This window comes from Henckelia pumila, chromosome 4, assembly GCF_033568475.1.
Source record: "Henckelia pumila isolate YLH828 chromosome 4, ASM3356847v2, whole genome shotgun sequence".
Classification (NCBI taxonomy): domain Eukaryota; kingdom Viridiplantae; phylum Streptophyta; class Magnoliopsida; order Lamiales; family Gesneriaceae; genus Henckelia; species Henckelia pumila.
Genome location: NC_133123.1, coordinates 131,435,880 through 131,457,886, shown reverse-complemented (window position 1 = coordinate 131,457,886; position 22,007 = coordinate 131,435,880). Strand labels below are relative to the sequence as shown.

The 22,007-nt window shown below is 31.4% G+C and overlaps 1 pseudogene; it reads right to left on the bottom strand.

Annotated features, from left to right (window-relative positions):
• Nucleotides 1-3,642: 3,642 nt before the first annotated feature.
• LOC140861760 (monooxygenase 2-like) lies at nt 3,643-18,495 on the bottom strand (annotated as a pseudogene).
• Nucleotides 18,496-22,007: the final 3,512 nt, after the last annotated feature.

The window sequence follows — 22,007 nt, the reverse complement described above, 5'->3', positions numbered from 1 at the left end:
AAATCTTTCAAGGTGCGGTGGGTTTAAACCCAGTCAAGCGGGTCCGAGACTGGTACGAGGTTTGACCAAACCCTCCCCGCCAAAATATACATATATATAATATAAATATAAAAATATATGTATATATATTAATAATGTATAATATATTTTTTCTTATATTAAATATTAATATATTATCCATAACTTGAGTTTATAGTATTTTTGGATTGAAATGATTTTATTTTATTATGATATATTTATTATGAAAATATATCATTATAGTTTTTTTCGTTATTAATCTATATATATCAAAATGAAGTTTTTTCCATATATAGTAAAATCCCGCCAAAAATTTTAAGCTAAAAAAAGAAATTAAATTTACTTAATTCTATTTATATGTTTAATGCACCGAAATTCACATCAAATACTAATTCAAAATAGTTCACATTTCATATAATATATATATATATATATATATATATATATAGAGTTTTTTTCAAGTGCCCACCTATCATGCCCACTACCATGCCCACCAATGATGTGACACTATTCTATTGGACCTACAATTTATCACATCCAATGGAATAGTGTCACATCATTGGTGGGTATGGTGGTGAGCATGATAGGTGGGCACTTGAAAAAAACTATATATATATAAGTGGAGTTTTTACCATATATAGTAAACTCCCGCCAAAAGCTTTAAGCTAAATAAATAAATAAACTTTATTTAATTCTATTTATATGTTTAATGCATCGAAATTCACTTCAAATATTACTTATTCAGAAATAGTTCACATTTTCATAGATATATATATATATATATAATATATAATGCACAAATATAATTGATTCAAATTTACTTGCTTTATAATAATTTGATTTGCCAAAAAATTTACACTTAAAAAGGTAAATAATAATAATACTATAAATATAATAATAAAGCAATTTAAAATTTGCTTAATTAATTTAAAAAAATATAATTAATTATTTGAGTCCATATATATTTCAAAATATCTTTAAATACTATAAACCAAATAATAATTTACAAATGTGTTATATAACAATTTCTTTCGTTTAGTATTTCGAATTTGCTTCGTAAAAAATTTTATATGGAGCTAAATTCGCTTGGAAACTTAATAAAATTTTCAAAAAATTATCATATATATGTGAAATCTTTAACAAATTTTATATAATAATAATAAGACAAAATTTTTTTTAAGATTTCCCAATTATATATATAATTTTCAATAAATGGATAAATTTTCGTAATTTAAATTTAAAATTTTTATGGAGCAAAATCTGCCTGAAAATTTGCTTCAAATCAAATTTTGAAACAAATTACCATATATATGTGAAACTTTAATAAATGCTATTGTTTGCAGACAAAAATGGCTCGAGCGGATGTGTTGCGGGCATGCCAAGTACTCACGTGCCAAAATAAACGAAAATAAAAGAAAACAAATCTAACACCTAAACCAAGCAAAAATGAGCTCCAATTTCGTCGTCAGTCTCAATCCACCGGTTATATGCCAAAGAACGCAAGAAATAACGAAGAACAAGCCTTAATAACAATCGAATTTTGAACGCTGCTATTACAAACTTGAAAACTGGCACGTGTTTGCCATTAAACCTAAGAAATATGCTACTGGATACTTCGAGGAACCAAACAAAAAGTGCTAAAAATGTGCACTGAAAATTCTCGAAAAAAAAAATGAAGATGAAGAATGTATGAAAATTTGCAGAAATATTGCTCGAAAGATTCTGAGCTTTTTGGAGCTTGAAGTTTTGTGAATTGTTGATTCTCTCCATTGTGTTGCATCTGCCGATGGTTTTGGCTTTTAATTTTGGCTAACTACCCACCACTCTGCTTCACTTACTACTGGGCCACGTTTCTTCTCCACTCTCTCATGTTTTTAATTTTGACTTGGTCTTAATGAATTCATCTTCCATTTCTGATTTGCCGCTGGATTCTTGGACCTTAGGCTTCTTCATTTTGATGGACCGAAATGATTGGGCTACTCAATCTTAGGAACTGGGCCAAAGAACTCATTCTATTTTGGGTTGAGAAAATAATTTTATTTTATGGGCTAAACAATTGCCCCCTGCAAGTTGATGGTCCACTGGGCTATCAAACCTGGACCATGAACCCTAATCTTTGCTGGGCTTGAAATATCGCATATTGGGCTTTTATCAAATAAATTTTTGGATTTTTCAAATTTGGTACCTGCAATCTGATTCCTTGTTCTTTGTAGTATTTGATCACGCCATTTAAGATTTTGTTATCATTGCTCACCAATTTCCCAAGATGTTCTCTCTCCTGTCCCTTCGTATTCACTCGTTATTAATTAAATACAAGTTGATAAATTTTAACTTGTGAAAATATTCTTTTTGTCCTAAATATTATTAATATAAAATTGAAAAATAAATTTAATATTTTTTTGTTAATTTAAATTTTAAAATTTTATTTAATAAATTTAAAATTATTTAAATTTCGGCGGATCCAACGGGTTTTACGCAGATTAGACCCCTCAGGTTCATGGGACGGGTCCCGGGTTTGGCCAAAGCTACCCCGTTTCCATCCCTACTAATCAGTCTTATTTTATGTATCAACTCCTTAATCATAAAAATGTCGGAACTTATTTATAATTAGACCAATCTAATCATGATAAGAGCGTCTAGTAGCACCACTCCATGATTCCTTAGTTATCAATGATAGTGTATGCAATAACCAATTGATTATGATTACTGTACAATATAGTCCCTTCATCTTATATATCCCGATCAAATTTGAAACAATTGGTTCATCGAGGGTTGCATACTAACTTTGATAACGATGTGATAAATAACCGAGAATACATATTGACATCGCTTGTGCAACTAAAGAATCCCTTTGCTCTAATGCACATCTCACACCCTAGCCAGATATTCCATGGAGTACTATTATCTCATATCACATAGGATATCCACATTTTTAGGTGGGCGGTGAATTCCTGACTATAATGTACTGGATCTTACATGTGTCGCAACTGCGCCCAACCTCGCCACTTGATGATCCTCACAGAGTCGGTAAACAAGTCAAAGTACAGTTCTAATATGTAGATCCTCGATGTTGTTTCAGGTTGTAAGGGCTAATGATGTACTACCACAACTACTATCGACTTATCCACTCGATGGATGACAAACCACATAGAAAACTCGAGGAGAGTAGTTCAGTGAAATCGTTGTATGAACACCAATTTGTACATTTAAACATCTCTATTTTCTTACCAATGAAACAAGGTATGCAACATCACATATAACCTTTATTATTCTTTTGGGCGGCCCAATTAACCAGAAATGTAGTTTGGAATACACAATAACTAAAATATGTGTTTCATTATTTTTATTACATGTACACACTCATATTTATTTACTACAATATATTCAAGACCTTTATCATGCATTTTACATGAGTATATAGATAAAATAAATGTCAAATATAAATAAAACATAAATCCATATTAAAATAAATATTATTTATTACACTTGAGGGAATAAAATCAACCAATAATTGGCTTGTAAAACATTTACTCTAACAATGGCATCATCATTTTCGGAGGATGCTTAGTGCATGGTTACATTTCAAAGAAAGACAATTTTTATCAAACTTTTCAGGTGTTGCTGCTAATTAAGTTTGCCACAATCAAAAGCAGCCTTCTTAAGGAAAAGGCCACCCAAGAACTTAGCCAATACACAGTCTCTGATAAAATTCAACAGAACCCCATCTCTCATTTGTATTGAACCTTACATATATGCTGACCAAACAAGATCAATGCTTCTCCATCTCCTCTTTGCATAATTTTCCAACCCTTTTCTGATTTTTTGTTGCTCGTTCTCTCGTGATTCTCCTCTCAAGGCAGCGGCAAGAACCCTGGCCAAAACAATATATACTGTCTTCAAGTGTCGAACAACCCCCTTGGGCTAAATCAGGTGTCATGGGATGAAACGCGTCGCCGACTACACAGACATTTCCTTTGCTTATGTTTCCCCATATCAGATTCCAAGGATGTTTAAATCTTATGAGAGCATACTCCAAATTCGCCGCATCAGTTTCTTCGATCACACGTCTGATCTTGTCAGGAACTTTTCCAATATTGCTCAGGATATGCTATTTCAGCTTCATTCGATCTTGGACTATTATTTATTTGTCTGCACCAATTTTTTCAAAAAATATAATTTCAGAAAACCATAAAAAACAATAGAAATCTCTTTAACTTCAAGAGACTTGAAGGAACGTAACATTCACGTGTGTGTGTATCACAACTTGAGAGGGACCAAGGGTGTAGAACCAATGAACACTGTGATCATCACATGGTATGACACCAAATTTTACACCCTTTTCGAAGAATAGTGTAAGAAATATAAACGGGTCGCCCATGAGGGCTGACCCAAACCGACCCAGTTGAATTCAAATAGCAAATTTGAATTCTCTTGGAGGGAGTAGTTTTTTAACTACCATTTAACTCCCATTAGTTTATATAATGAATTAATTAATTCATATTAAGGGGTGGTTAGCCGAATCAATTGAAGGATTGATATTTTTCATTCTTATCAAAGAAGCCGTGACTTCTTCAGAATATATCATACCACATTGATTAAGCATTTGGATTGTGAACTCGATCCCTTTCCGTTCGTGATCGGCATCAGACCATTGCATTGTTAATTTCGTCGGAAGATAGGTTGGTAAATTCAACTACAAAAGATCCTATATCGAATTAAGTGTTATTCGATTCGATAGATTCGAGTTTAAGTTTTTTCCGTCATTGGTATCAGAGCATGGTTAGTTGAATTTCTAACTTGGTTTCGATGTTTTAAATGCATTCGTTTGATTCAGAAATAGATTTTGCTTCTGTTTATTCAAGGAAATTCGAAACTGCATTTAAATATTTTTCTGGACAGAATACACGAAGGTTAAGGTTGTATTACCTAAATGAATTAGTCACCGATATGCATGCCATAACAATAATAAGAATGAGGTTGAATACGTGTTTGTAAAGATGGAAACCAGAAAAATCTACAACACGTCTGAACGGCACACTAAACCCAAGTTTTTTATTTTATTATATGACATGATGATACATGATGCACGTTAGTATATTTATAGTGCAATCAGAAGAAGAATCATCATAATATCTATATATATATAATAACTGAGTTTTTGCCAAATATAGTAAAATCCCGCCAAAAACTTTAAGCTAAAATAGGAAACAAACTTTATTTAATTCTATTTATATGTTTTATGCACCGAAATTTATTTTAAATATTACTTAGAAATAGTTGTCATTTTCATATATATCTATATATATAATGCACAAATATAATTGATTCAAATTAACTTACTTTATAATAATTTTATTTGCCAAAAACTTACGCTTAAATTGGTAGATATTAATTAATACTATAAATATAATAATAAATCAATTTTCAATTTAAAATTTTCTTAATCACTTTATAAAAAATAATTAATTATTTGAGTCCATATATATTTCAAAATATCTTACAATACTATAAATAATAATGTACAAATGTATTATATAACAATTTATTTCATTTAGTATTTCGAATTTGCTTCATAAACAATTTTATACGGAACTAAATTCATCTGAAAACATGCTTCCAATGCCAACGAACAAACTTTTCAAACAATTATCATATATATATGAAATCTTCAATAAATGCTATATATATATTATATAATAATAACAATAACAACAACAACAACAACAATAACAATAATAATAATAATAATAATAATAATAATAATAATAATAATAATAATAATAATAATAATAATAATAATAATAATAATAATAATACAACAAAATTTTGCAAACTTCCCAATTATATATAAAATTTTCAATAAATTATAAAATTTTTGTAATTTAGAATTAAAATTTATATGAGTCAAAATTCGTTTGAAAATTTGCTTCAAATAAAATTTTGAAACAAATTACCAAATCAAATTTTGAAACAAATTACCGCATATATGTGAAATTTTAATAAATTCTAAATTTCTATAATAATACAACGAATTTAGAATATTTCTCAATTACATATAAAATGTTCCATAAATAATACAATTTACCTAATTTAGAATTAAAATTTAGAAATTTTACAGAATTAAGGAGGTTCATTTTTCTTTTTAAAAAAGTTTATGTTAGAATACAGAAGATAATATTATTCGCAGAAAAATTTAATTCGTTTTAAAATATTTACCATATTTATGAGAAATACTTATATCATTTGAGATAATCTTTAAATGGACATACCAATTTTGTGTGATTACATTAAATTCTTTATCTTGGTTGATATAACTCTTATTAATAGAAATAATATAAAAAGATATTATAAAAAATCATATATTATTTTTCTATCAGAATTTTTAAAAATAAATATTTTTCAAAAAATTCAAATTTTTTGTCGATTAATAAATTTGATTAAAAATGATAATTATTTTTAGAATATGTTAAGTAAATTTATATCAAGGTTCTAATTAAGATACGTAATATAGATTTATGGAAAGTAAATATACCAAATATTCTAGACGACGCTCTTTTAAAAATTCTGAAAATGTAATATTTTATAAAACAAATGTTTTCGAAATAAAAAAAATCATAATTTTCCATCAAATATATTTGAATTCAAGAAATTTAAATATTTGACGAACACAGAAGTCATCGACGAATCAAAATTTTTTGTCATGTTTAATCTTGAAGTGTCGTGTAATTAAATGATCTTAGCATGCATTTATTATTATATTTTAATTTGTGTTAATTTATCACTTTATTTTTCTAGATGTGATTGGGGTAAATATTGTTATTTTAATATCTTATTTTTATGGTGATTATGAATTTGAATTCTTATATATTCCATATATATTTATAATTTTTTAGGCACCACAAGTTAGCATGCACTTTGTGGGAAAATTTTATGGATAAAATGATGATATTTTTTTTATTACAATTGGTGATGATCCTGTATTGAAAATAATTGGTGATCAATCACATAAATTTAAAAATATTTATATACACATAAAAATATACGATGTAGATCATATATTGTAATTTAGCTTTTTTCAACAAGAGAAGTCGAATGTTGTAATTTAGCTTTTAAAAAATATTTCATCAAATAATTTATTAAATTAAAAATATTTATATAACACACATAAAATACATTTGTTTTCTTATTAGTTTTTTTATGGTAAAAGAAAATATTTTTAATTTTGTCTGCATTGAAAATAAAAATAATAGAAGAAGAAAACTTAAAAATAAATTTACATTATTTTTTATTATAATAGAAATAATATTTATCTGGTTTTATGAGAGTATATACTTTTGAAAGATAACTACACAAAACACTAAAAAAAACAATAATAAAATATAGTCCATAATTTTTTACCATAGATTTTTTTAACAAGATAATTATTTTTTTAAATTTTAATATTCATTATAAAATTTTTCCCTATCAATTATCTAATTTCGCTCTTTAAGAAAACTAAAAACAAATATAATAAAAAATATTTGCAATTAAAAACACATATAAAAGAAAAATATGATAGATTAAACAAAGATAATTTATTAATGAACATATTTTTGGTCTTTAAATTTGAAGAAAAGTATAATATTCTATCTTATTAGTTAAAATTTATAATTTTAAACCATTTATAATTTTTAAACTCCGAATAAATTGTAATTTTTTTTTTTTTTTGCAAAAAGGTTATTGTTAAAAAACTTTTATATTTGGTTTTTGTGTATATACACTTAACAATTTTTATAATCTTACCAAATTAAATAAATTTATCTATATGAAAATTTTACCCACTATATTAAATTAAAATAATAAAAAATTTTAAATATGATTTGTATATTGTTATTTTGGTCTATTAAAAAATAAATTTAAATAGTTTCCTTTTATACATTGTTAAAAATGGGTTAATTAAAGTATGAAACAATATTTTTTAGAATTATAAGATTTTGTGGGACATTACGTTTTAAAATCCTAAAGAGTTGTAGTATATAATAATACTAGAGAGAGATAAAAAATCCAAAATTATATTGAAGATACCATAATTTGGTCGCCAAAATGATCTATATATACTTAAGGACAACAAACCGTATCGTACAAAAAATATATGTCATATCGAAAAATATTGAATAAAAATTTTTTATACCGATACCGCACCAAAAATTTTGATATATACCGAAATCGGTGTACCGAAAATTTTGATACATATAATTATCATAACGATTATACCAAAATTTTATGATATACAGAGATTTCGATACGTATTGATCGGTATATATATTCAACTTTATACAAAAAAAACTTTATATTTTTTAAAAGTTATAAATATATGATATTATTAAATTTTAAATATATTCATTATATTTTATCAATATTTTTAAAGATATTCAAACGATTATACTTATTACCAATATATTTAATCGTTAAATATATAAAATAACATACCGTGCATCGCACGGGTGAAAAACTAGTATATATATAAATAAAAGATAGTAAATAAAGGATTATAAATTGCATGACAAAAGGATTAGATGATCTGTCGAATATCATATGCAAGAAAGTTTTTTTTGGAAAAACACTTGTCACTTTGTTTGTCAAGCGGTGAATTGTTTTCTTTCAGTGGGTTTTTTTTTTTAATACATGGAATGATTAAATATATGAATCCGCTTTCTGAAGTGATATGAAGAATGTTGCTTCGTTCAATTTTTTAAAATGATCGAAAGCTTCAGGATTAAGTTTGGGATTCTAATTGTGACCCTTAATTAATAATTCCGTGTGTTTTTGAAAGGAAAGTTTGTCAATAAGATTGAGAATGAGAAATCATGAACAATAAAATTTTCATAGCATGAATATTAAATATTATGATTGGCTTTGTGTCCAATATTATATTTATTCTCATCTTAAATAGATATGGCAAGATTTAGACACACTCTTAGCATCCTTCGGGGAGCAGCTAGACTACAAAGAGCCCCGGAACGAATAGCAAAATTGCACGTGTTTAAGCAATATAAAATAAATCACATGCATAGCATGCCTCAACATATTAAAGTTTGGGATGACATGCGTATGGATCTTGTGCATTTGGGTCATTATTTTCGAGATTATGATATATTTCGAATATTGAGAGATTCTCTGCCTGGATGTTGGAAGAGCATGTTCGATGAAATATTTAATGAAAAAGAATATTCGTCGATCCTCCTTAAAGATTTACAGTCATCACTGATTAAAAGATAGAGGAAAGAGGTAGAACTCGAGATGAAGAAGTCGTTATCTTTAATGATAAATACTGGTGCTCGTCTCTTGAAGTTCGCTCCATCTGACAGGCTCTCAAAGGGAATGACCAAAATGATAACTCGCATGTGCAATAAGAAGAAATTAGATTTTATTTAGTGAAATGTCTTGTTATAATCTATGTTTCTATGTTTAGTTGTGCATGTTTTATATGAACATGTTATGTGGCACAAGTAATGTAATTTATGTTTTATTTGTGTTTGAATATTAGCATGTTTTAAACTTTAATGTTAGTTTATGTAAATACATGCTTATCTATATATGTTTATTTGGAATTATTGAGACATTCCAAGTTAAGTGGGATTTTTAGGCTGGAAGAATTAGAGTGATTCTCACCTAAAATCAAATGATATATTTTGTAACCTTGAAATTAAATTTATGATGATACAACATTAGGATTGTAGATGATGATTGGGAACTTAGTGAACTTTCGAGTCTATACCTTATGTTAAATCATCATATATGTTAATTACAAGTACAAAACTAATGTGTACATTTTAATGAGCATTAACATGTGTTATCACCTCTAAAATATACAGACCATGGCATCCAAATCTATCATTGCTGATCTTAACAAAGGTGACAAACTGAATGGTGACAACTATGATACTTGGCGCCATAAGATTTGGTATGTGCTTGATGAGCAAGATGCCTTAGAAGGTATCAACCAAATCATGCAGGATCCCGGTGTGGGAAACACTGTTCAGCAGAGGAGAGATCAAGAAGCTTACCAAGCATGGAAAAAGAAAGATTCCACTGCTCGTGCTATTTTGGTTAGCTCTGTGATTGATGATCTCATCCATGAATGTGAACAACATGCTACTGCTCATGACATTTGGGTGTACCTGAGGGAGAAATATGGAGGTACCACTGTCACCCGCCTGAGGCAATTGACTATCAAGTTTGACACTTACAAGAAACAAGCTGATCACAACATAAAACAGCATTTGAGAACTATGTCAAACATGATACGTGAATTGACCCCGGCCGGTCATATTCTCTCTGATGAGCAGCAGGTTCAAGCTTTGATCCGATCTCTTCCAGAAAAGTGGGAGCATCTGAAAGTCAATCTGACTCACAATGATAGCATTAAGACTTTCTCTGATGCTGCTCGCCATGTTGAACTTGAGGATGAGCGGCTTGGTGCTGCTAAGTCCATAGCAAGTGCTTTTGTGGCTGAATCTAGTTCCAAGAAAGCTTCGGGCTTTAAACGCTTTAAGAACTTGAAGAAAAACTGGAAGGGAAAGAATGTTGTGGAAGGATCCAAGAAGAACAACTTCAAGCCAAACCAAAAGAATAAGCGTAAGAGGTTTGGGAAGAAGAAAGATAAGAGCAAAATGAAGTGCTATAATTGTCAAGAATTTGGTCATTTCGCTCGCGAGTGCCCTGAGCCTAAAAAGGTAGCACTTACTAACGCTTTTGTGAGTACTATATGTGTCTCTAGTACTGTTTTATTAACTGAATCTTATCCTGTGTGGATTGTAGACTCAGGAGCAACAGACCATGTAACTAGAGATCGTGAAGCGTTTGTAGATTTTCGTCGAGTCCCTAGTGGTACAAGATGGATATATGTAGGAAATAATGCAAAAGTTGAAGTCAAAGGCATCGGTACTTGCAAACTTGAGTTGCATGGTGGCCGGACTCTTATCCTACATGATGTTCTCTATGCACCTGAAATTTGACAAAATCTAGTATCTGTTGTTGTTCTTCTAGGATTAGGATTCAGTTTGAACTTTAGTAGTACTCTTGTTCGTATCTACTATGGCAATATGTATTATGGTTGTGGACATCTTAGGAATGGTTTTATTGTGTTGGATTGTGACAGACAAATATTTAACTATTATGTTGATCGTTGTGTTTCGTTAAATGTTTGTTCATCTAGTCATGCAAATGTGGATGCTTATACTTGGCATGCTAGATTAGGTCACATAGGGCAAGACAGAATGAATCGACTAATGAAAGTAGGACTATTGGGTTCTATTTCTAAAGTTGATTTTTCAAATTGTGAACACTGTCTTGCTGGTAAAATGACACGGAAACCATTCGGAAAAGCAATTAGGGCAGAATTCCATTGCAATTGATTCATTCAGATATATGTGGTCCAATGAGTGTGAAGGCAAGACATGGAGCCTCTTACTTCATTACGTTTATAGATGATTTCACTCGTTATGGTCATGTCTATTTGATTTCACATAAATCTGAAGCATTGGAATGTTTTAGACGTTATGCAAATGAAGTGGAAAACCAAATGGACAAAACCATAAAGGCCTTGAGAACTGACAGAGGTCGTGAATATCTATCATATCAATTTAAGGATCTATGTAATGAAAAGGGAATAATTAGACAATTGACTACTCCTTACACACCTCAGCAAAATGGTGTTGCTGAGAGAAGGAATAGAACATTGTTGGATATGACGAGGTCCATGATGGCACAAGCTAATTTGCCTATTTCTTTTTGGGGAGATGCTTTATTAGCTACGGCCTATATCTTAAACAAGGTACCTTCAAAGTCAGTTACTTCCACGCCATATGAACTTTGGACTGGTAGAAAACCGGATCTCAGTAACCTTAGACCTTGGGGATCAGCTGCTTATATTTATGATTCTACAAGTAAATATGGAAAGTTGGGTCCTCGAGGAAAGAAATGTATTTTTATTAGATACTCTGAGTATTCTAAGGGTTACGTGTTCATTGGTGAACAAGATGATGGAAGCATTACTGAGATTGAATCACGAAATGCAAAATTTCTGGAGAATGATTTTCCTAAGCGAGGTGAAATAAAGGGGAATGAACCTTTATTTGAGTTATCTGATTCAGATAACGGGTTGTTGTCAAATGAGTCATCAAAAGCTCAAGTGGATGAGTCGTTGTTTGATCCCAGTGGGAGAAATCCTGATCACAATGATTCATCTGATCAGAGTGGGAGAAATCCTAATGGTCCTGCTCACGTTGATTCATTCGATCCGAGTGGGAGCAATCCTGATCCGAGTGGGAGCAATCATGACCACGATGATTCATCTGATCTCCAACTTCGGAAGAGTAATAGGAAAGGTATGCCTAAACGTCATTATGACATCGAGGGGCACACGTATATCATATCTTCAGTTGATGAAGAAGAGCCTAAAAACATAGACGAGACTCTATCTTGCCCTTCGAGGGACAAATGGATGAATGCAATGGAAGAAGAAATGGATTCAATGAAATCGAACAAAGTTTGGGAACTAGTTGAAATTCCACATGGTCGTAAAGCTATTGGGAACAAATGGATTCTCAAAATTAAGCGAAAGGCTGATGGAACAATAGAGAGGTATAAGGCTCGACTAGTGGCAAAGGGTTATACTCAACAAGAGGGTATTGATTATGAAGAAACTTTTTCGCCAGTAGTGAGATTTACTTCTATTCGTCTGTTGTTGGCCATAGTTGCTAATTTGGATTTAGAATTATATCAAATGGATGTTAAGACTGCTTTTCTCAATGGAGAACTTGAGGAAGAAATCTACATGGAACAACCAGTAGGTTTTGTTGTTAAAGGTCAAGAAAACAAAGTTTGTAAATTGAACAGATCAATTTATGGCCTTAAACAGTCTTCTAGACAATGGTATTTGAGATTTCACAGAGCGATCATCTCATATGACTTCATTATGATTGATGAAGACCATTGTGTTTATGTGAAGAGATCCAATAGAAAGTTTGTAATTCTATCTCTTTATGTCGATGACATATTGTTAGCTGGAAATGACAAGGAGTATATAGAAACCATTAAGAAGTGGTTGTCCTCGAATTTTGAGATGAAGGACATGGGTGAGGCGGATTACATTCTAGGTGTTAAAATTCACAGAGATCGTTCTAAGAGACTGCTTGCATTGTCTCAAGAATCTTATATTAAAAAGGTTCTAGAGCGATTTAGAATGTCGAATTGCAAACCCATTGATACTCCTGTGGCAAAAGGCGAGAACTTGAGTCGTGAAATGTGCCCAAACACTTATGAAGAAATCCATGAGATGTCTAAAGTACCATATTCTAGTGCAGTAGGGAGTTTGATGTACGCAATGATGTGTACTCGTCCCGATATTTGTTATGCTGTGGGTCTGGTCAGCAGGTATCAATCTAATCCAGGAAGAAGACATTGGAGTGCGGTTAAAAGGATTCTGAGATACCTAAAAGGCACTATGGATTATTTCCTCTGTTATCAAGGAAAAGATCTAACAATGATGGGATACACAGATGCTGATTGGGGTGGTGATTTAGATGAGCGTAAATCCACTTCTGGATATGCTTTCTTGTTAAATGGTGGATGCATATCTTGGAGAAGCAAGAAACAAACATGTGTATCTCTATCCACGATGGAAGCCGAATTTGTGGCGTGTGCTTCTGCAGTGCAAGAAGGTGTTTGGTTGAGAAGATTTCTAGATCATTTAGGTGTAGTAAGCAGTCTAGTGGGAGCTGTAACAGTTTATTGCGATAATCAATCAGCAATTGCTTACACAAAAGATCCTAAATATCATGGGAAAACCAAACATATTGATACAAAGTACAATTTCATCAGAGATATTGTTGAAAAGAAGGAGGTGACTTTGAAATACATGCCTACGCGCATGATGGTGGCTGATCCTTTTACTAAGCCAATACCAAGAGATATCTTTATCGATCATGTTAGATCTCTTGGACTACGTAGGATGTGATTGTAGTAGAACACATGAATAATTAAGACATTGTGTTCATTATTATAAGAATGTTTATTATGCGCTATGTGTACACATTTATTTTATATTTTTTATCTGCGCATTAAAGGTATGTCTGACAAGTTGAGATTGGCTCTCTCACACGAGCAATCACCTTTGATGTTGAGAAACATGCAGAGATGAGACAGTATTGATTTTGTAGTGAATAAAATCTATACATATGTTGCCTTGGTCATGAATTACCAAGATGAGATTACTTCATGAAATTGTAATCGGATTGGATTTTCCCACAATCCATTAAACTTGTCTATAGCCAGATTAGAGTTTTCAATACATGTTTGAGGATAAGCGAGGTGAAAACTCAAGTTAAGTGTTGAGACACACTTGAACCAAGATCTGTACGATGTGAATATTAAAATATATGATATACGCTTCCAAAAGGAGGAAGAATCACATCGTATCACGTGTTTTTCATACCACGTGTGCTGAAGTGACCATCTGGATAATGAGTAGATGAGTCCCAACTCATTGTGTGAGATCCGTAGGTTTAAATACAAACCTAATCTTATACCCTTAGGACTTTCAACGATTTCTTTAAATTTTATTTTAGTGTTGCTACTTTAGCATGATACCAATAACTATGGATGATTCGGTAATGCGGTACATGTCTAAGAAAGCAACTAAAATAGAGATTGAAAGATGTCAGTGGAAAAGAAAGATTTATTTTGACACTCATTTTGTATTCACTAGCCGGCTAATTATGTTTAACATAGTTGTTAGAACATAATTGTGAATACATGAATATGGATTAATATTCTATCAAGTATGCTCTTATTATTTTGTATGGGACAAGAGATACGTTGATTAGTGTAATAATAAATCTGGGGTATAACGAGTAAATATCCTCATGAATATTTTGAAATGAGCTGCTATATATCCTTAACAGGTGTATGGCTATGAGCTCTGATTTAATATGCTTGTTGGTCACACGATCCATTTGCTTGTATGAATTTTGTGGTATATGATTGTGAACATACTAGACGAAAGGTCTAGCCCTCATGTGCGAGTGGGAGATGTAAGAAATATAAACGGGTCGCCCATGAGGGCTGACCCGAACCGACCCAATTGAATTCAAATAGCAAATTTGAATTCTCTTGGAGGGAGTAGTTTCTTAACTATCATTTAACTCCCATTAGTTTATATAATGAATTAATTAATTCATATTAAGGGGTGGTTAGCCGAATCAATTGAAGGATTGATATTTTTCATTCTTATCAAAGAAGCCGTGACTTCTTCAGAATATATCATACCACATTGATTAAGAATTTGGATTGTGAACTCGATCCCTTTCCGTTCGTGATCGGCATCAGACCATTGCATTGTTAATTTCGTCGGAAGATAGGTTGGTAAATTCAACTACAAAAGATCCTATATCGAATTAAGTGTTATTCGATTCGATAGATTCGAGTTTAAGTTTTTTCCGTCAAATAGAAAAAGCTTAGGTTCCAATCCATGACCGTTGTTGAATTCTACTAAGCTCCTAACCACTGATCGGCCTGCTGAATAAGCTTTACTCAGGCCTAGATATTCGGCCACAACAGAGTTCACTCCTTCACACCCAATCAATACCTACAATACATACACCAAAAACTAACTTGGCTTAATCTGTATTTCATTTCATTCCAAGTAGCCAATAACATATATAGATCCTACCTTGGCTTTTACAATGGTTCCATCAGCCAGATGCAAAGACTTGAAGCCATCTGAATCTTCAATTTGAACCACTTTGGAGGAGTACTTGATTGTCCCCTTTGGATGTTCATTTTCTAGTGTTTCTAGCAGCGTCCTTCTATTTACCCAGTACGAGTCACCCCTGCATATATATGACCACCATTTAATCCATATACACACAACAAATTCCTTTGAAACAAAGATTAATACACTCTGAATTGACCCATATATAGCACTTACTCCAAGTCTACGGTTTTAATAGGCCTGTCTGCAGTGATCTCACCAGAAACTACTGATGTAGCCATGATTCTGCACAAGGAATTAAACTACGATTCTTCAGAAACCAACAAGGCGCGCAAGTATGGAGAATATTTAACAGTACTACAGTAGTACTCACCCAGTAAGCTATATGTGTTTTGCACGAAGGATTTGTCCAATGCCACCAAGTGCATCTATTGCCTTCCAAGCATTTGGCCACGTTCCAATATCTCAATGACTCTGCGATTCCAACACCAAACTCCGGATTCCCAACCTGTCAAATCCAAATAGATATGCATAATCTTTACTTATCTTTCCTTATACTAGGAACGTGTTATCAGTTTGTTTTTAGTCAATTCAATCAAATATCATATTAATAATAAAATATTTTTATTTTACAATTAATATTCAATTAAATTTACTTATATTTGGTCAAATATGAATAGAAAGTTATACTGATTAATGATGGGTTCTCTGCAATATAATACAATGAAACGATATTTTATTATGGAGAAAAATTATGCAACTACACATACTTTATAATTAATAATTTTTTAATCAAATTTTATTAAATTATTGCAATATATTTGTAAACAAATGAATACTAAAAAATAAATAATAAATTAATTCATTTGAAACATTTAGAAGTAGTATGTATTATATATTTAACTTTATTAACTTTTCAATAATATTTTAATCTACGTCAATGATTTTATTATATATAGCACAACATATGAGTGAATAAATCATAAAACCAAAAGACGAATGTTCTCTAAAAATCAATTTATATATAATATGGCGAGCAGATATGGAAAATCATTTATACAATTAAATTATTTTTTTTAACTTAAATCCTAATAACAATTTCAATTAATTGATCCAGTAATTATATACATAATATGGTAAAGATATAAGTAGAAATTATTTTTACACTAACTTTTTCAATCCAATTTAAATACTAATGATAATTTCAAGTTATGGACTTATAACAATAGAGAGACATGAGTAATAATGAATCTATATAGATTTAAAGTGATTCTTAGTTATCAATATTACATTTTATACATAAATTTTTTAATTGGTAAAAAAAATAAATAAAAACTTTTTTAAATGATAAAATTTAAATGAATATATAATAAAAATTAATATGATAATTAACATAATTAAATTTAGCATCTTAATTAACAGCTACTAAAAATTTATAATTAAATCATTATTTTTTAACAAATTTTATTAAACTAATGTAGTATATTTGTAAACAAATTAACACTGAAAAAATAAATAATAAATTAAAACAAGTGAAATATTTATGAGTAGAACAATTATATATTATATATTTAATCATATTACCTTTTCAATACCACTTTAATCTACGTCATTGGTTTTATTATATCTATATTATATTATAATAGATGAGTGTCGTATACTAACCGTTTTTGGTGTGTCAAATCACACCAAATTTTTTTCTCATTTTATACCTAAATTTAACACATATATTCTTCAATTTATATCTCAAATGATTAATGTATCTTCATTTTTTCTTTAACATTATTATCTTATTTTTTCTTTATCTTATTTTTCAAATTTTATTATATGTTTTCATTTAATTATCTAAATAAATTTTTACAAATTCTATTTATTTTTTAAAAACTCAAATGTTTATTCTTTATTATAATTTTTTTACGGTTTTCCCAATAATTGAATTGCCGAACACGTGAAAATCACGTGATACGATTTGATAGGATCGGTTACAAGTGTAGAGGGGAGGGGAGGGGAGGGGGGGGGGGTGAATACACTTCTAAACAGTTTAGTATAAAAAGGTTGAACTCGATCGGTTTAATGATGGAATTCTAGACTTAATTATCTTGGTATCTAATGTAATTTGACAAACAAGGTGTGTGCGAAAATTTGCCAAATTACATATTTGAACACTGTGTAATTATTAGTTTAGGATAGGTGATGATAGTAGGTAAACTGAAATAACGCAAGCAAATGTTTATGGATGTTCGGAGATTTCAAATACTCCTAAGTCACCCCTTCTTCTACCTCGGAAGGATATCACTAGAAGACTTTGAATTTTACAGGCAATTTGCAAAACCCCGATCCAGTTTAGGACTTAGACACTGCCTAAACAAGAACTCTTAGTACAACAACTTAGTTTCAGTCCTAGACTGATGATAGAACAAAGATAAATACAACTTGAAATTCTTAGCACAAGATTGATCCTTCAATGATCAGAATAATACTCAGGCGTTTGTGCTTCGAGTTCCTTGATCGATTCTCAAGCGTGTAAGACTTTGAATGTTCTTGTAGATAGCAATATAAGCAAAAATTACAGTGCGCAAGAGAGAGCTCCTTAGAACGATCAAGATCTCTATTTATACCCTTGGATTGTTAACGGTCATAAATTCAAATTGAATATTCAGATAGGTTTTTGAATTATTCCCGTTGTATTTGTCATTTTCAACAACAAATTTTGGAGCCGACATTTCCCTTTGCATTGCAGCACTACCTTCGTCAGAGTGTGTCAGAGTACGGACGATCTTATCCAAAAGTGGTATGGTAGTAAACTGGTGAGGGTAAGCTGATGAAGTCAGTTTAGCGAGGGTAAACTGATGGAGTCAGTTTAGCGTAGCATTTCCGGCTAGTTGAGCAAGGCAGTTTTAGCGCGAGGCAGTTTAGCTTCCATAAATCAGTTTATTGCCTTTCCATTTGGTCTTCTTTTAGATCAGCTGAGCTTCGTAATTGTAAACACCAAAACTTAATTTCCCCAAAATTTCCCCATTTTTGGTGTTTATCAAAACTTTGAGATAAGAAGAGATGAACTGATCTTTTTAAGTCATTCTTAATAAACTAATTATGTCAAGTGCAAAATGTCAAGACTTTTCTAAATCTTCCCACTTTTTGATAAATCAACAATAAAGATCCGGAGGGTTAGATACAAGCGTAGATGAAATAAGAAACTTGTAATGAAATATAATGAATTATCTTCGATCAGATGGATGTCTTGGCATGGAAGAGCTGCGACTGGATGACGGTAAGTGAGGTACTGATGTGTTATGGCCTGAAGCTTGTGCAACAAACTGATGTCGCAAAATGTTCTGAGAGAGACTGGTCAAGCTCGCGATTTGCTTGTTAAGGCCTTGAAAATTTGATTGAACGGATGTGTGCAATGATTGGACAAATATGTTCAAGTTGTCAACTTTTGTCTCTAAGGATTTATGAGAATGGTTCAGTTGAGACAATGAGCTATGCAGTTAAATTGAATCTTGTGAGACCTTGTCCATCACAGTAAGTTTTTATTGAAGTTTGATTAGTTCTGAACTCAATGTATGTCTCAGAAAAGAGACATTTTTTCTGGTTTCTCGTTGATTGTCCTTGAGAGCAGTGACATCCTTAGACATATTATACAATGAAGTTTCCAATTAAGAAATAAGCTCATACCAATCATCTTCGTGATTTGGTTTGGATGACGGAATTTCTTTAGCACTGGAAGGGTGTTCTGTCTGTAAAACACGGAGAAAATCTGTCTTTTGTCCCTTAAAATGAGATGGGGGATCAGTTTGGTAGGAGATTTAGTAGCCTTTGTGTAAGACCCGGAATTATTTAATTTAATCCAAATTTATTTAATATTAATCCGAGTATATTTAGAGTTTCGATTTAAATTCTAATATTCTTAAATTATTTAGGATTGAAATTGAATTAAAAAGAGGGCCGAGGACTGAATTGCAAATATTGGAAACTTGAGGGGCCAAAGTGAAAATATTGAATTTTGGCTTGGACACTTGTTTCTGAAATATTTATTCACGTGTATATACATGGAAACACTCAGATTTTATCATCTCTCAACATCCAAAACCGTGAACGTCATCTTCAACCTTGGAATTTATGTTCAATCCGTCATATCTTTTCATCCGGTCATCCGAATTCAATTCCGGACATAGCACTACGATCCTATCTTCAAGGGATACGTTTTGGTATAAGTATTAACTTGTTTCAAGTATGTTTTGAAATTGAAATATTGAAGAAATCAGATTAGAAGCATGAATACGTGTTCTTAAGCTTTTATCTCTCGTATATTCGTCGTTGGATTGAAGAACGGATATTGTGTGTATGTGCTATGATTTTCCAGCTTATATTCGGTGTCTATAGCTGCTGGTATGATGATTTTGATGATATATTTGCTGGTGTATCATGTATATGATATGGGGATTGATATATATATATATTGATTTCGATATTATGTCGGTTATCGATTTTCAGTCGCTACGCTTTCGATTCGTGTTTTGAGACCATGTTGATAGCCGATGATTGAGCTGAGACATTCTTTGTAATTTTATTGACGTTTTAGTATTTTTATTCTTCAATTTCATACTAGTTTGAAGGCTAACGACTCAAGAACTTGAATTTGAACCGAAGAAGAAGAAGTCAAGGTTGAAGTGATTTTGATTGAAGATATCTTAATGATTTTGAATCGATTTTGAAATGATAGAGTTGAATGAATTTTGATATGAATGTTTTGATATTATGTTTCAGATTTGAAGCATTCAAAACCGAGAAAACCAGAAGGTATAAGACGACATCGCGAGTCAGAGATTTGAAACTCAAGAATGAATCTTCTTGAGTTGTCCCGCTAAAACCACATACTTGTTTATTGTTTTGATTTGATTTTGATGTTGTCGATCCATCTCAGGTAGTGGATCTTTGAGTTTGAGTTGATACGATGATGATATGATATTGAATTGATTCTATGCCAAGATCTAAGACGATCTTATTTTCTAGTCTGAGACGACTACGATAGATGGATATCCATATCAAGATCGATTATGAATCTTGATGGCAACGATATTTTATGAATCAATTCTTGATCGATATATGCGTTATTTACTCTACTGTCGAGTCGATTATGATTAGAGTTGATATGATTTCTTTAACGCTTTATATATGTCGATTATACTGAAAATGAGTTCTCACCGGAGTTTATCCGGCTATTGTCTTATTTTGTATGTGTGCATGACAACAGATGGGGCAGGAGTTGGCCAGAGTCGATGTGGATAGCTTGAGGGAGATATTAGTTGTGGAGACGTCGGGTTATGAATAGAGTTTGCTGTCATGACTTTGTATCAAACTTAGTTGGTTGGAAAACATGTTAGTTATACATGTGTATGTAACAACTTTTGAAGCACTAAGGTAGTATACATGTGTAGATTGAGGTTTGTTGATATACACTTTGTTTGTATGTATTTTGAGTTGGATGTAAGGGTTATACATCATGAAACCGTCCTTGACAGCAAAAGAAATCATGTTGGGAATTTTTCTGGCTATTTGAGCGCACCCGTGCCCTGGCAGAACTTTTGGGCACGGGGGCGCTGGCTTAGAGCGCACCCGCGCCCATGTTTAAAAAAAAAATTGGTTTCTTATTTACTTCTTGATTTGTAATTAATATTGATTGCCCATTAAGATGAAATATTAGCATCCGAGGTCCCCACAACAGGTGGTATCAGAGCTTAAGTTTCTCGGACTGAGAATAGATGAGCGGGGTAGATTGAGTCTTCTATTCTGATTTATTTATTCTTGAAGCATGTTTATTATCTTAATTGATTTACAGCTTTAAGAATTGCATGCTATCTGTTATCTGATATGATTGGAAGCATGTTGAACTGAGATTGAATCAGATTCGATCTTTTGAGATGCATGATTGTGCTAATCAGAGAAAGACTGAAACAGAGTTGTGGTCTGCAATTTATATTGATGAATTATGCATTAATCTGTTTGATTAACAGATATGACTCCCCGACCAGCACCGACGACTAGACGTACTTTGGCTGTGAAATAGCCGGAACAGACTAATGCTGCACAGGTACAAGTAACAGCACCTGAAGTTGGACAGGGTAGTACTTCTGTTGATACGATGAGTGGTGATGCAACTCCGATGGAAAAATTGCTGAAACGATTTCAATCCTTCAAACCACCGACGTTACAAGGAACTGAGAACTCTGTT